We start from the raw sequence: 14347 nt of genomic DNA on the forward strand, positions 1-14347 counted from the left end.
CAGCCAGCACTTCATGTTTAGGGTGAAAAAAACACCTATGCTCTATTCAGTAGGACAGGTGTTTGTGCATTTGAAGACTAAACCATTAAAAACAATGGAAGTGAGTAACATAAATAGAAAGAGGAACTGGTAGCCACTCCTATATTTACATTTTTGACTTTTACCTTTATTAAGAACATTGTGCTGCTTTTAGAGAAGATTTAACACCTTTGGTCTTTGTAAGAAACCTGCATAAATGTGCAGAAGCTTGCTTAGGGTCTGTAGAAGTGCCTTTTATCTGTCATGTGAAATTTCCTTCAGGTTTAGCAGAGGTAACTTTTACAAATCACCATTTCTGTCTTTCGTTTGGGTTTATTATTATTTGTGCATGTACACATTTATTTTAATCCCTGTTACAAGGGATGTTATAAAAAAAAAGCTCCTTGTCTTATTTTAGGTTGTCCTTTAAAGCACTTAAAATCTATTGAATGTTATATTTATAGTCATCCATGAATCCTTAATCAATGTTTTTTCAAGTGTGGTATGATACACTTCTCACTTTGCATTGTTAGGTGCTCCATTTCATTCACTGTGTCCAACCTCACTGAAACAGGGGACCCAGACCCTGTGACATGGGAGTAAAGGAAAGCTAGGACAGGGAATTGTGGCAGGGAGCCAGAAGATTCCTGCCTCTTTAAAAAATGCAGCAGTCTCAGATGTCTATTTGGGGCCTGGGCTGCAGAAGAGCAGGCTGCCCTTGATTGACAGGGAAAACCCTGTGCAGGGCTGGGGAAGGCACATAACCAAAAAGGGGGTGGGGCTTCCAGGCATATAAACCCAGGGCCTGAACCAGAACAGGAAGGCTGTCACCTGAGCTGTTCCCTAAGGTCCACTAAACAGAGCTAAGGGAAAGTGATGGCCTGAATAAGACAACAATCCACAGCTGGGTAGGCTTTTAATGGGGATTAGTATTTATTTTCCAATTTAAGATGTATACCAAAGGACCAGGTTATGGCTATGGTGGATGTTTGGAGGCCACAGCAGGGTGCCTGGTAGGCACTTGACATTAGGCAGCCTAGCCAGGGTCAAGGAACACATTGCCAAGGGCTAGAAAGGCAAGCAGCCTGGCTCAGGGTTAAGGGCCAGAGGGCTGAGGACTGGAGAGGGCTGGGCCCCAGAATGAGAGACAGAGGGCTGAGACTGAGAGAGCTAGGCCCAAATCCGTGGAACAGGGCTGGAGATTTGCAGGCAGAGGAAAGGGAGACTAAAGCCAAGAGGGCAGGGCCCTCTACAAGGGACATAACAGTGTACAGCATATGGGTGTAGCTGTAGGGACAGAAGGAGTCCACAAGCTTAACCCTTAAGGAATGTAGGGCTGAAGGGAACAAGGGACTGAGACAAGGAGAGAGAGAGACAGAGAGAGCACCTAGGCTCACCTACCTCCAAGGGCAGCTTTCCCTCATAATTTTTTAACAGTAAGATGAGGAAGCAGGGTTAGACCCTCTGTGGCAAGGGTAAGAGCCAGGCAAGATTGAGGTGGCCACTAGGGGGGCATTATGGCAACCCTGGGTGCCTCATCTGTTACATTCATTCACTGCGCAGACTGAATTTCATAAGGGTAGGATTCATGCTTAAATCTGCTTTTTCTAACTTTGGAATGCTTGAAACCTAAACAACATTCTCAAGGTGTTGGCTATGGACAATAGGATTCTTTTCCCTTAGCAGATGTTTGAGCTGCAGAAGCTGCTACTGGCTTAGCTCTGCTGTATTTCTAAAGCAAAACAGAACAGTGGGCCCTCAGCTGTCTCTGCAGGTGTTGCTGGCTGCCCACTCAGCTCAGCTTGAGAAGGAAAGATGGGCCAGGCAGTTTGGTTCAGGCAGCAGTACCTGTGGCACTAGCAAACTAGAGGGTTAGCTACCCCATTACTGCAGCTTCTTGTATTTTTCCCCTGGAAAATACTGTACTTAACAGTATTTTCAAGAAAGATTTTTTTCTTCATTTGGCTTTTCAAAAACCAGAAGTTCCTGTTACTTTAAGAGGAAAGTGAAGTAGGCCAACTTTGTTGTTTAGGCAGGCAGCTGAGCAGGATCTAGCTGCACAACAACAAGCTTTCTGTGGGGGGAAGAGTACCACAAAGGTTGACAAAAAGGCTGCAAGCAGCTGGGTCAAGCTATAGCAGGGAGGAACAGGCTGACCATTAGGCACAAAGAGAAACCCCTGTGCCTGATTAGGGAGTCACCTGACCAGGAGCACCTAAGCCCAGTACAAGAATGAAGGTAAGCAGTCTGGTCTTTGTCTACTGCAGAGTCCCAAGGAGAAAAGGACTGAAAACATAAACAAACCAAAACCAACCAAACAAACAAAAAACCCACCCCTGCCTGGCAAGCATCCAAGTGGCTCTTGGGAGCTGGGAGGTAAGAGCCAGAAGGGAGGTGGAGCTTGTGGGATGGCATAAACTTAGAAGGGAGGGGGGATATTTGTTTAAAGTGGCTGCTTGTCTTTGTGTTGCATTAAGTTGAAATCGGAGGACCAGGTTATAGTCACAATTGCAGCATGGAGGCTTTAGGGGTACCCAAGAGGCACAGTGCATAGAGCCCTGTATGCATCAAGGACCAAAAGGGAGTTGAGTAATACCAGAACCACCTAATTTGGGTTGGGTTGGGGCCCCAGGAGTCTGAGGGGTACATGTGGCTGGGTCTGAGATTCCAGGGGGAGGGGGGCAGAGCATGAGACAGGGGACCAATGCATGAGACATAGTCTAGGAGCCTAGAAACTCCCATATGGAGTGGGCTGAGACTGATGAACTTGGGTCATAGTTGAAGGCAGGTAGCCATAATAACAGTGGGCTAAAGCCAGAAGGGCTGAGGCACTTTCAGGAGGGTCTAAGACATTGTCCAAATAATACCTGTGAGACATGGGTATGGCTACAGTGGAGGACAGAAGCCACAGTTACTGGCCCTTAGGTGGTTTGAACTCTATGGCACAGATAGGGCCAGGGGCTATGACAGTCAGAGGCATGGGATGGATGCCATCCAGATATTTGAGACAATAGACAGCAGAGGGACTGAGACTCACTTTGGGGCCTTGGGAAAGCCTTCCTAAACATGCTTAGTTACATCAAGGCATGACAGATGTGGTAGAATGGGAGTTGGAGGTGGGTGGGAGGTGCTTGGCCACCATGGAGAAGACATAGCCACCCCTGGGGCCTCAGTCTGCTGCATTTAGTGCATTGGCTAGGATGGCCATGTGCAAGGGACTCCGTTTCCCTGGACAAAATGAGAGAAACCTTGGGCCATGCAAGGGCAGAGGAATATACACTGTAAGTAGGTTTCCAGCCCACTTGCTAGGTGAGGCAATGCCACAGGAGGCCAAGCAAACAAGTGGGATCACAGCTAAGAAATGGGGGATAACAGACTAGTAAACTTTGAGAGAAGGGATTTAATTTTGGGGAGATAATCTGCTCCTGCTTCTCTGCATATGTAGACACCTGCCTGGGATAATTTATTTGTGAGTAGTTTACTCCCACATCAAATAAGTGTGTAGAGACGCCTACTGGGCTGCACTAGTAGAAACATTGCCAGCAGATCAAGAGAAGTAATTTTTCCCCATCTATTCAGCACTGGTGAAACCACATGCAGAGTACTTTGTCCAGTTTTGAGCCACCCACTACAGAAAGGATGTGGGAGAGAGTCCAGGGGAGGGCTATGAAAATGGTTATTTTTTCATTTACCATTGAAATGAAAAAATATTTTCATATTTTTTCATTAAACACAGCATGGGGCACACGCTGTATGAGGAAAAGCTAAAGGAATTGGGCTTATTTAGTCTGGAGAAGAGAAGACTGTTCAAGGATTTCATAGCACTCTTCAATTACCTGAAGAGTAGTTCCAAAGATGATGGATCTGAAGAGCTCTCAGTGGTGGTAGAGAATAGAACAAGGAGATATGGTCTCAAGTTGCAGCATGGTAAGTTGAAGTTAAATGTTAGGAAGAACTTTTTCAGTAGGAGGGTAGTAAAGCACTGAAAAACAGATTATCCAGAAAGGTTGTGAAATCTTCATCCTTGGATGTTTTTAAGACCCAGCTAGACAAAGCCTTGGGTGGGAAGATAGAGTGGGCATGGTCCTGCTTTTAGATGACATCTAGCTGACCTCCTCAAGTCCCTTTCAACCCTAATTTTCTGAGAGTCTATTTCCAAAATCATATGTGGGTCTCATCCTCATGTAGTCAAACTCTGTCTAAAACTTAATTTTCTTGAGGCTTGGTTTCTCCCCAAGTCTCTGGTTCTCTTTGTCCAATGTGATGCTGGTTTGTTTGGAGTTTAGCAAGTTCTTTCTGTGGGGTTCCAATTTCTCTCTTCCTGTGGTTCTGCTCTTCCTGACACATCTTCTCCACAGTGTTCATTTTGGTCTGTTAGCAGTGATACATAAACCTTACTGGCATTAGTTCTGGTAGGGCTTAGACACTGACTAGTGCCTCCTACAGTGGTGCCACCAGCTCTTGACTTTGTGTAGATCTTTCTTGCCATTCCTTTGCTTCTGGATGAATCTCTTTCTGGTGTTCATCTTGAGTTCTTAATTGCTTTTTAAAGGAGTCTATGTATGTATCCTTTGTTTTCTATTTTATTTTTTCCCCATTTCCTGAGCCATTAGGCACCTCTGTACCACCTGCAATGTAATGTCTGCTATCTCTTTCCTTAGCATTAGCAGTTTTTCTTTGCTTTCCCAGATTTTCTTAGATTCAGTAATGAGTATTTTCTTCAGCTCCCACATTTTTTTCTACCTACATGACTATTGGGTTCTTCAGTTATTTATTTTATCTTTTTTCTGCCACCTGTACCCATTTCTTCAAAGATGTTACCTTGGTTTCCTGTTGTTCCTGATAGCAGCATTAAATCTTCTTTATCAGCGATTTGGACGATGGGGTGAAAAGCAACCTGTTCAAATTCACTGATGATACCAACATCTGGGGTGAGTTGGGCACGCTAGTAGGGAGGGAAAGGCTGTAGAAAGACCTGGATAGGTTGCAAGGGTGGGCTGACCAAAACAGGATGCGTTTCAATGCGGACAAGTTCAGGGTGCTGCATTTGGGGAAGTAGTAACCGGCAACACACTTATAAGATGGGAAACTCCCTTCTTGAGAGCATGGAGGCAGAAAGGGATCTTGGAGTCATCATTGACTCCAAGATGAACATGGGCTGACAATGTGAGGTCACGGTTGGCAGGGCTAACCTATCGTGCCTATCGTGCGTATCGTGCATCCACAGGTACATCTCAAGTACGGCCAAGGAGGTGATCCTCCCCCTCTACGTGACACTGGTCAGGCTGCAGCTGGAATACTGTGTCCAGTTCTGGGTGCCCCACTTCAAGAGGGATGTGGACAACATTGAGAGGGTCCAGAGGAGGGCCACCCGCATGATCCGGGGACAGCAGGGCAGACCTTACAATGAGAGGCTATGGGACCTGTACCTGTTCAGCCTTCATAAGAGAAAGCTGAGGGGCCTTGTGACCATCTATAAACTCACTTGGGGGGACCAGAAGGATTTAGGGGAGACCTTGTTTCTTGTTAGGGCGGCTAGTATCTGGAACCAACTTCCAAGGGAGGTGGTGCTGGCTCCTACTCTGGGGGTCTTTAAGAAGCAGCTTGATGCCTACATGGCTGGGGTCACTTGAGCCCAGTTTCTCTCCTGCCCAGGCAGGGGGTTGGACTTGAAGATCTACAAGGTCCCTTCCGACCCTACTTCTATAATTCTATGAACTGTAATCTCCCAATGCAGGTGGGCTGCTCTTCCTGTGACCCCTTCAGAGTACAGTTATGATTATAGTAACTGGTGTTTCAGTTCCCTTATGATACTGGCCTCTACTTCGGCCTAGTCTCTGCTCTTATATTCTGGTCCCTAGGGCAATACATGTTCTGAGAGCTGCTTTTGCATAGTCACCTAGATTTTCTGGGCTGCTGTAGAATATGGGGCTCCTGCCCCATTCCCTCCCTCACTGTGGAGGCTTTAATCTGCCCCCTCCCCCCAAACTAACCTGCTAGGTGGTGGGGCAGGGGAGGGGTGTGGTAGATCCTGGATTGCCCTTTACTTCAAAAAGTGACCTTCACCTTTAAAAGGTTGGAGACCACTAGTCTATACAAGTGCTACTGCACAGTAAATAATTACAAGTAAATTTGCTACTTGCGTTTGCAGGTAGCAAACTTACTTATGATTAACAAGGTTGACTGCGCACTAAGTGTGCACACATGTAGACACGCATGCTTACTGCATTGTAAACTAGGCTACTGCACAATAAAATGGCTTGTGTAGGCACACCCAGTATGCCCTTAGCCTTCTTCACAACAGGGGTATGTTGTTGGCTGCTATTCAGCTTAGTGTCCATGTCACAGAGCATGGAGGTGCTCTGCTCCTAAAGAGGGGAGACTGCTGGGGAAAGAGCCCTAGCAGTGAGTAAGGAGCCCAGCTGTGGGTTGCCAGGGCAACTGGAGCAAATGACCCACACCTGCCAGCAGTCAGCTGACTGAAAGGGGCAGGGCCTGGCTCCCTTATAAACCCTAGGGGCTGAGGCCAGAGGGAGTTCCCTGCCAGCAGCCCAGGAGGAAGGAGCTTTCTGCCATGGAAGTGAGGAGAAGCCTGAATGCAGGAGCAGCATCTGACACTGCTGCTAGATAAAGAATCCCTGGTAGGCTTGAATGTTGCTATGGCTGAGCGGCTTGGGTTTATGTTATAGCCAAGGGGCTTGTGTTTGTGTCGCTGTTTGTCACTGGTGGTTTGGGTGAGGCTATTAGGGGTTGGAGGAGGCCTCATAGGGGACCCACAGCAGGGTGGGAACCCGTGTGCCAGCAAGGGTGCAGCATTTGGGGTGCATTGACCCCAGCCTCAGAGAGGGGCAGTTGAGAAACCCCAGGAAGGGGGGGTTGCTGAGAAGCCCCAGTGTGGGCATGGTGAGCCCCAGAGAAGGGGGCAGCTTTGCGGAGAAGGCCCCAGAGAAGGGGGCGGCATTATTTTGAGTCCCTAGAAAAAAGGGGGAGTGAAGAGCCCCAGGAGAAGGGGGCAGCATTGTGGAGAAGCTCTAGAGAGTGGGCATGGGGAGAGACACGGCCGCGGAGAGCCCAAGTGCCAGAGAGAGGATGTAGACCCAGACCAGACAATGTCTATTTAAGCTGAGAGGTTTGGGGTGTGGTAAAGGGGTGGTTGGAGCCACACACGGCCCATAAGGCTAGGGTGCCCCTGAAGCACCCATTGCAGAGTGGGAGCCATGAGAGGCGAGGGAAACCACGGGGTTTTAGTGTACATCAAGACATGACCGAGAGGGCGTAAAAGGCAGCCTCCCAAATAGGTGTCATCAAAGACGTGGTGGTTGAGAATTTGAGGGTGCCCTTGGCCCGACTTGGCATGGAAAGGGGGCCTTGAGGAGATCATGGCCCTCCTGCAGGACCCCGTTGTGACAGTCCACTATAATGTTTTGGTCCTTTTCTGGAGATCTGCTGCTTATCCAGTAGGTCCCCAGCCTTTACCAGTGTATGGGAAAGTTGTGTCCTTAGTGCAGGACGTTGCACTTCTCCTTATTAGACCTCATGAGATTTCTTCTGCTCCCATCTGAATCAATTAATTGAATCACTGTCCCTGATCTGGCCTGAATCCAAATTGAATAGGGTCCACTTTGCACACCCCTAGAGATCATATCAAAAGCCTTGCTAAAGTCGAGGTATAGCACATCCACTGTTCTTCCCACATCCGTAAAACCATTCATCTGATCACAAAAAGCAATTGGCATGACTTGCTCTTGGTGAATCTACGCTGACTGACCCAAATCACATTCTTCTCCAAGTGCTTAGAAATTGATTTTTTTGAGGACCTGCTCCATGATTTTTCCAGGGACTGAGGTGTGGCTTATTGGTCCGTAGTTCCCTTTCTTAAGGATGGGCACTATAATTTTCCCTTTTCCAATCATTCGGGGCCTCTCTTGATCATCATGAATTTTCACAGATGATGCCCAGAAGCTCTGCAATCACATGAGCCAACTGTCTCTACACTCTTGGTCGCATCCAATCCCATCTGGTTTCATAGATTAATAGATTGTAAGACTGGAAGGGACCTTGGAAGATCTTTGGGTCCAGGCCCTGGCAACAAGCAGGAAAGACAACTGGAATCAGGTGATCCCAGCAAGGTGTCTGTCCAGTCTCCTCTTGAAGATTTCCAGGGTAGGTGATTGTACCACCTCTGGAGAGAGCTTATTCCACAGGCTGTATACCTTAGTTGTGAAGCAGTTTTTCCTAATATTCAGCCTGAAACTGTCTTCCAGGAGTCTGTGTTCATTACTCCTACTTTTCCCCAAGGGTGTCCTGGTGAACAGTTGTTCACTGAGCCCTTGGTGTACGTTTCTGATGTAGTGGTAAGCTGCTACCAAGTCCCCTCTCAGCTGCCTTTTTTTCAAGCTGAAGAGTCCCAGATCCCTCAGTCTTTCCTTGTATGGCTTGCCATGCAAGTGTCGGATCATACAGGTGGCCCTTCTCTGGAATCTCGCAAGTTTTACCACATCCCTGTTAAAGTGTGGTGCGCAGAACTGGATGCAGTACTCCAGCTGCAGTTTCACCAATGCCAAGTAGAGTGGGAGAATCACTTCTTTGGTTTTGGTGGAGATGCATTGATTGCATGCCAGGGCGTTGTTAGCCCTGATGGCTACAGTGTCGCACTGCTGGCTTGTGTTCATACTGTGGTCTTTTATTACCCCCAGGTCCCTTTCATTCATAGTGCTGGTCAGGTTGGCATTGCCGTGGACTTGTAGACATCCAGCTTTTCTAAAGAATCCCTACCCTGTTCTTTTGCCACTATTGCCTGTTCCCCAGACTCTGCTGCCAAGTGCAGTAATCTGGGAGCTGCTGACCTTGCCTGTGAAGACTGAGGTGAAAAAGGCATTGAGTACTTCAGCCTTTTCCACATCATCTGACACTAGGTTGCCTTCCCCACTTACTAAAGGACCCACAATTTCCCTGCTTTCCTTTCATTACTGACATACTTGTAGAAACCCTTCTTGTTTCTTTTCATGTCCCTTGATTGCTGCAATTCCAGTTATGCTTTGCCTTTGCTGATTTTTATTCCCTGCATGCCTGAATAATCTTCTTATACTCCTCCCTAGTTGTTGGTCCAAGTTTAGACTTCTTGTAAGGTTCCTTTTTGTGTGTGAGCTCAATGAAGATTTCCTTGCTAAACTGAGCTGGTAATCTGACATACTCCCTAGTCTTCCTGCACACCTGATGGTTCGTTTCTGCATCCACAGTAAGGTTCCTTCAGTAAGTACAGACAGCTGCCCTTGACTCCTTATCGTTCAGAATGTCCTCACAGGGGATCCAGCCCATCACTTATCTGAGTGAGTGAAATTATGCTTTTCTGAAGTCCAGGGTTCACACCCTGCTGCTCTCCTTCCTTTCTTTCCTCAGGATTCTGCACTTAACCATCTCATGGTTGCTGCTGCCCAAGTTGCCATCCACTACTACATTCCCCACAATCTTTTTCCCTGTTTGTGAGCAGCAGGTGGAGAAGAGCATGAGTCCTAGTTAGCCTCTCCAACACATGCTTTAAGCAGTTGTCCCCAGCACTTCACAAAAACTTCCTGGATTGTTGTGCACTGCTATATTGCCCTCCAAGCAGATGTCAGGGTTACTAAAGTCCCTCACAAGAACCAGGGCCTGTGATCTGGAAATTTGCACTAGCTGTTTGAATGCATCATCTACCTCTACCTCCTGGTCTAGTGATCTGTAGTAGGTACCCCCCATGACATCACCCTGGTTGTTTTCTGTTTTGTTTTGTTTTTCCCCACCTCAGGCTTGTTGAAAGTCTCTGGGTTAGGGTCAATCTCCAGTTTTCATACTGGAGCACAGAGCAATCAAAGCTCTTTTATTCAACCACCTTATCCTCATAAATCATGACTCCTCCTCTTCTACCTTGCCTGTCCTTCCTGAACAATTTATACCCACCCATGACAGTGCTCCGGTCATGTGAACTATCCCACCAAGTCTGTTATTTCAGAGATGTTGGGGGTCAAGGGCACAGGTGCTGGAATGGACAGTCCTGGAAGATTCAAGGGGAGATGGAAGGATCTCAGGAGGGAGGGTGGAACCACAGCTCCACAAGAACCAGAACAGACAAAAGAGTAGAGGAGAACAAAGATGCTGAGGAGAGTGGAAACCAGCCTCTGGGGACAGAGTGAGCCCCACCAAAACTGTACCCACCGGGAGAAGCTGCAGGGGTGCCAGAAGTGAAAGTAATGATTGCATGCACAAGGGGAGAGGCTGTGGGAGCTAGTTCCACATTCCACTGTGAGAGAGAGAGAGAGAGAGAGAGAGTCCCTGTCTGAGGCAAACGAAAAAAGCTTGAAGGTCAGAGACAAAGAATCCCGCAGACAGACAACATGACTCTGAAGCAGAAAGGCAGGCCTTCACAAAGTAGTCTGGAAATTATGATCCCTAAATGTAAGGGACATGAGTGGTGATTACTGCATTACCTGGGGATGAGAAGACCCCAAGTCAGGGGAGGAATTTCCTTTAAAGATAAGGGAAATAACAGTTTCCCTGAAGTGGTTTAATGGACTGCTGCTTTGTGGAGAATTGGGAAAAGGGCAAGACAAGGAAAAGCCCTTGCCAGACGTGCAGGGGTGGTAAGACCCCCGTATCTGTTGGAGACGTTGAGAGTCCCAGGCATAATGAGGAAGTGTTCTTACAAGAGATGTTGTAAGCAAGAAAATACAGTATGTAGATGGTATGGTATGTAGGTCTTCATAGCTAGCTAATTTTGTTAGCTTTGGAGTATAAAAACAAATCTGTGTTTCTGTCTCCATTCCTTAAGGGTGGATTGCAGCTCCCAGGGTATTATTACCTCTAGAGTAGCATAGTCATTATATTGCCCTTTTCTAGGAGAGGGCCATTTTGGTACACCTGGGTCAGGAGTAGGCCCAAAATTTTCTGTTATGTGCACAGCGATGAAACCCAAGACACATTTTTTCAGTTGTCAGTTTGCTGAAGGGAAAAAACATCACAGGTGCAATACCTTAGTCTCTAAATAAGATCTTCTATTGTTATCAGCACAATAGGATGTATAATACATGTTGTTTTTTTATCACCCACTTTGGAGTCTGTTATTATATTAAAGGTATTTTTTCCATCACAATGACTCTATTATACACATGATCAAATGCCAGTGTGTGTGTTATACTCCAGGAAAAAAGCACCTATTTGTAAAGTTAGCTGGCACATTTGTGAACATAAAAGTTTCACTAGGAGGAAACATACTGCATCTGGATAGTCATTATTATGTACTGGGTTCTATTATGATCTATTCTTTGCTTCAATTATTGGTTTTCAGAGGCACAGTTTGTCTTGAGAGGACAACTTTGTAGGGGGAAAATGTTTTTTTCTGAATTGTGATATTGGATACCAGTATGCAGTAAACTAATGAACTTCTGGTGAAATGAAAATTGTTTTGGAGAGCAACATATTTATTTATCCTATTTAATCATGGTTGTTATGGATAAAAGGTTTTATGGCCTTTTTCTGTTTGTGAAACACTATACATTTCTTCAGCTAAAAATAGAATTTTTAAGATGCTAGTTGCTTTTAGTAGTAACTTATTTGTATGCATGCATCTCTCTCTTTGAACACTATAGCAAGGGCATTTGAGTCCTAGTCACTGGATGCTACCAAAAAAAAAAAAAAAAAAAAGTTGCCATTTTTAAAGGAGCCTAAGGGAGTTAAATGTACAAATCCCATGAAATGTCAAGGTCAACTGACTCCTTTAGGCTCCTTACACTATGAACACTGCATATTTATGGCTATACCAAGAATTCTTGGCAGGGGCATGTCTCAGGGTTGAAAACCAAAACATTTTTCTAATAAAAACCTTCCTCAGAGACCATTTTCCTCTTCAGTCCACCTACTGTATTAATTCAAATCCAAGACTTTTTTTTTTTTTTTTAATCTCTCAATTGGCATGGCAGGAGGGAGCGGGTGGTGGGCTTGTCTTAATTTCAGGTATCTGTCCAGGGCTTGGGGCTGAAGCCAGAGCTGAGTTGTCACCTGCCTTGTACTATGGTAGCTTATTTGGTGGAAAAGAGGGTTCACAGCTGGGGGAAAGGGAAAGACCTCAAAGTGGGGGGGGAAGGAATGGGAAAGACCCAGATGTATGGCTTGGAGGAACTGTAGGGGAGACCAGAGTAGCGCCCCTCTAGCAGTGTGCCCCTCCCCCTTCCTCAACACTTACCTTCTGCTCTAGCTATGATCCTGCCTGTCTAGGAGCTGCTGCTGCTTCTCCCTAGCTGGGCTGGACAGGGCCTGAGCCAAGGCCACCACTGCTGAAACCTGTCTCGGATCTAGAGTAAAGATGCAGTAGAAAGTAAGTAGTGTCAGTGAGGGAGGGAGCAGGGAGTGGATGGGTGGTAGGCATGGTTTGGGGGGGTGGGGGAGGTACAGGTGAGTGCAAAGGGTAGAGCAGAAGGAAAGCTGCAAGGGGGAGCAGGGTGTCGCAGGCTAGGCACAGAGTACAAGAGATATTGGGCCAGTGAGTAGAGAGTAGGCACAGAGAGGCAGGCACCTGGGGAAAACAGGTGGCAGGGGTACAGACAATGGGGGACAAGTATAGCCATAGGGGAACATGATGCTCCGCTTGTTGCCGCTTTCTTCACTGCAGAAGTGTGTGTGTGTGTGTGGGTGGGGGGGGGGGGGGGGGGTGTAGAATTTAAGATGACCTCCCACTAATTGGATTCTAGATATAGAAAATTATAACACTTATAATCTTCCATGTAATCATTGTGGGTCATCTTACATTTGGATAAAATGGTAAATTGCAATCTAAGTAGATTAGTTATGCTTGTTTGGTGCCAATATCTATTCCCAGTTTTTCTACTTGTCTCGCTTATGCCACAGTTCCTGCTAGTTAAAATTCATGTAGTTTAAATTGGATGGTGAGGACTTCCGTATGGGATCAGATTACATTCTATAACCTGACACTGATTCTATGATATCTTAAAGTCTGAACCAATATACATGTATAGCCTTAATCATACAGGCTGCTTGCAGATGTAGAAGAAAAACCAAAAATGGTGCTTTTCTCTAAACTTGATGCGCTTCCATGGCTACCCTAGTACATGTCCAGAAGAGACAGTGTGTTAGTTGCACCTGGCTTTCCCAATGTCTGTATAGATTGGGTGCCTCAGTGGGGCTTTTTTGGTGTTTTTTTGTTGAATAGCTGATTGAATCAGCTATTCAATAAAAGCACTAGAAAGCTCTGTTGAAGCACCTGAGCCATAGATACTACAGAGCCATGTCTATATCTAATATGCTGCTGCTTCCAGTAAAGCATGGGTTTGTTTGTTTGTTTGTTTTTCTACATCTCTCAGTGCCCACAAGGATCAGCTCATTGGTGGCCTTTTCATTCAACTGAAATCTTATTAATATAAATAGGGTTCCATACCAGTGATTCTCATAGCAACATTACTATGATTCTCTGTGGGCTTTGTTACACATCACATTTTAAGCTTCTCAAATATTGATCATTGTTAGTGTTTGCTGAGGTTTTTAGAGCAGTCACATATTCAGGCTAAAAACCTTCTCTGAAGGTCCCCAAACTCCACAGCTGTGGCTTTCCACTAGAGAGCTGGCCACCAGGGGCCTGATTAGGAGGTACAGTGGTGAGTTGCCACTAAAGATTAGTGAGCCAAGATAGGTTTCTATCCCTGTTGTAGGTGGGGGTGGGATGGAGAAATGGGTTGGTGGGGGTAGGAGCATGAGGCTGTAAAGGGGAGAGCTTTAATTATGGTGACTGGATAATGAAATGGGAAGTGGAGAGGCAATAGGTGGGAATAGTATCTGGGATCTAGGTGGTGAAATGAGGGAAGTCAGCCACAGAAGTCACTAAAGGATAAAATAAAAAGTAAGTAAATTTTAATGAATTTGGATTGGGACTGAGACTGGGTAGCCCCAGCTCACAGGAATCCTGATCTGGGCCCCTACCTTGCTCCCCTCTCTACCTCTATAGCCCTCCCTCCTGGACTGGTTGCCCCTGCAAGCTGCCTGGACAGGTCATGACCCCCCAGGGGCAGACAGGGGAGTTAGCTTGCTGCCAGTATCAGCCCATGGGCAGTAGAATTTAGGAAGTAGAAATTTGTCCACACAGAACTGGACACTGCATTCTGGCATGCTGGAGGACAGAAAGTTGGGTGGCTTATCTCTGGGGAGTGGCCACACATTCATAGAGCAGGAGCTGGGCAAAATGGATCGGACGAAACCTGCTCTGGAGTGCTGTAAGTTTTTTAAGACCCCTAAAGGGTGCTTAAAACTAGTTGAGGTGTGTGTGTGTGTGTGTGTGTGTGTGTGTGTG

General features: G+C 46.3%; 1 long non-coding RNA gene across 1 annotated transcript in view; it reads left to right on the forward strand.

Moving 5' to 3' along the window:
- Positions 1–6573: 6573 nt before the first annotated feature.
- Positions 6574–14347, forward strand: part of LOC102379671 — a 24751-nt gene continuing 16977 nt past the window's right edge. Inside the window, exons 1-2 of the long non-coding RNA XR_323654.2 lie at positions 6574–6659; positions 12265–12364. This is a non-coding gene — a long non-coding RNA (uncharacterized LOC102379671). The remainder of the gene's footprint in view (positions 6660–12264; positions 12365–14347) is intronic.

The sequence above is a fragment of the Alligator sinensis genome, unplaced genomic scaffold, assembly GCF_000455745.1.
Source record: "Alligator sinensis unplaced genomic scaffold, ASM45574v1 scaffold124_1, whole genome shotgun sequence".
NCBI classification, from domain to species: domain Eukaryota; kingdom Metazoa; phylum Chordata; order Crocodylia; family Alligatoridae; genus Alligator; species Alligator sinensis.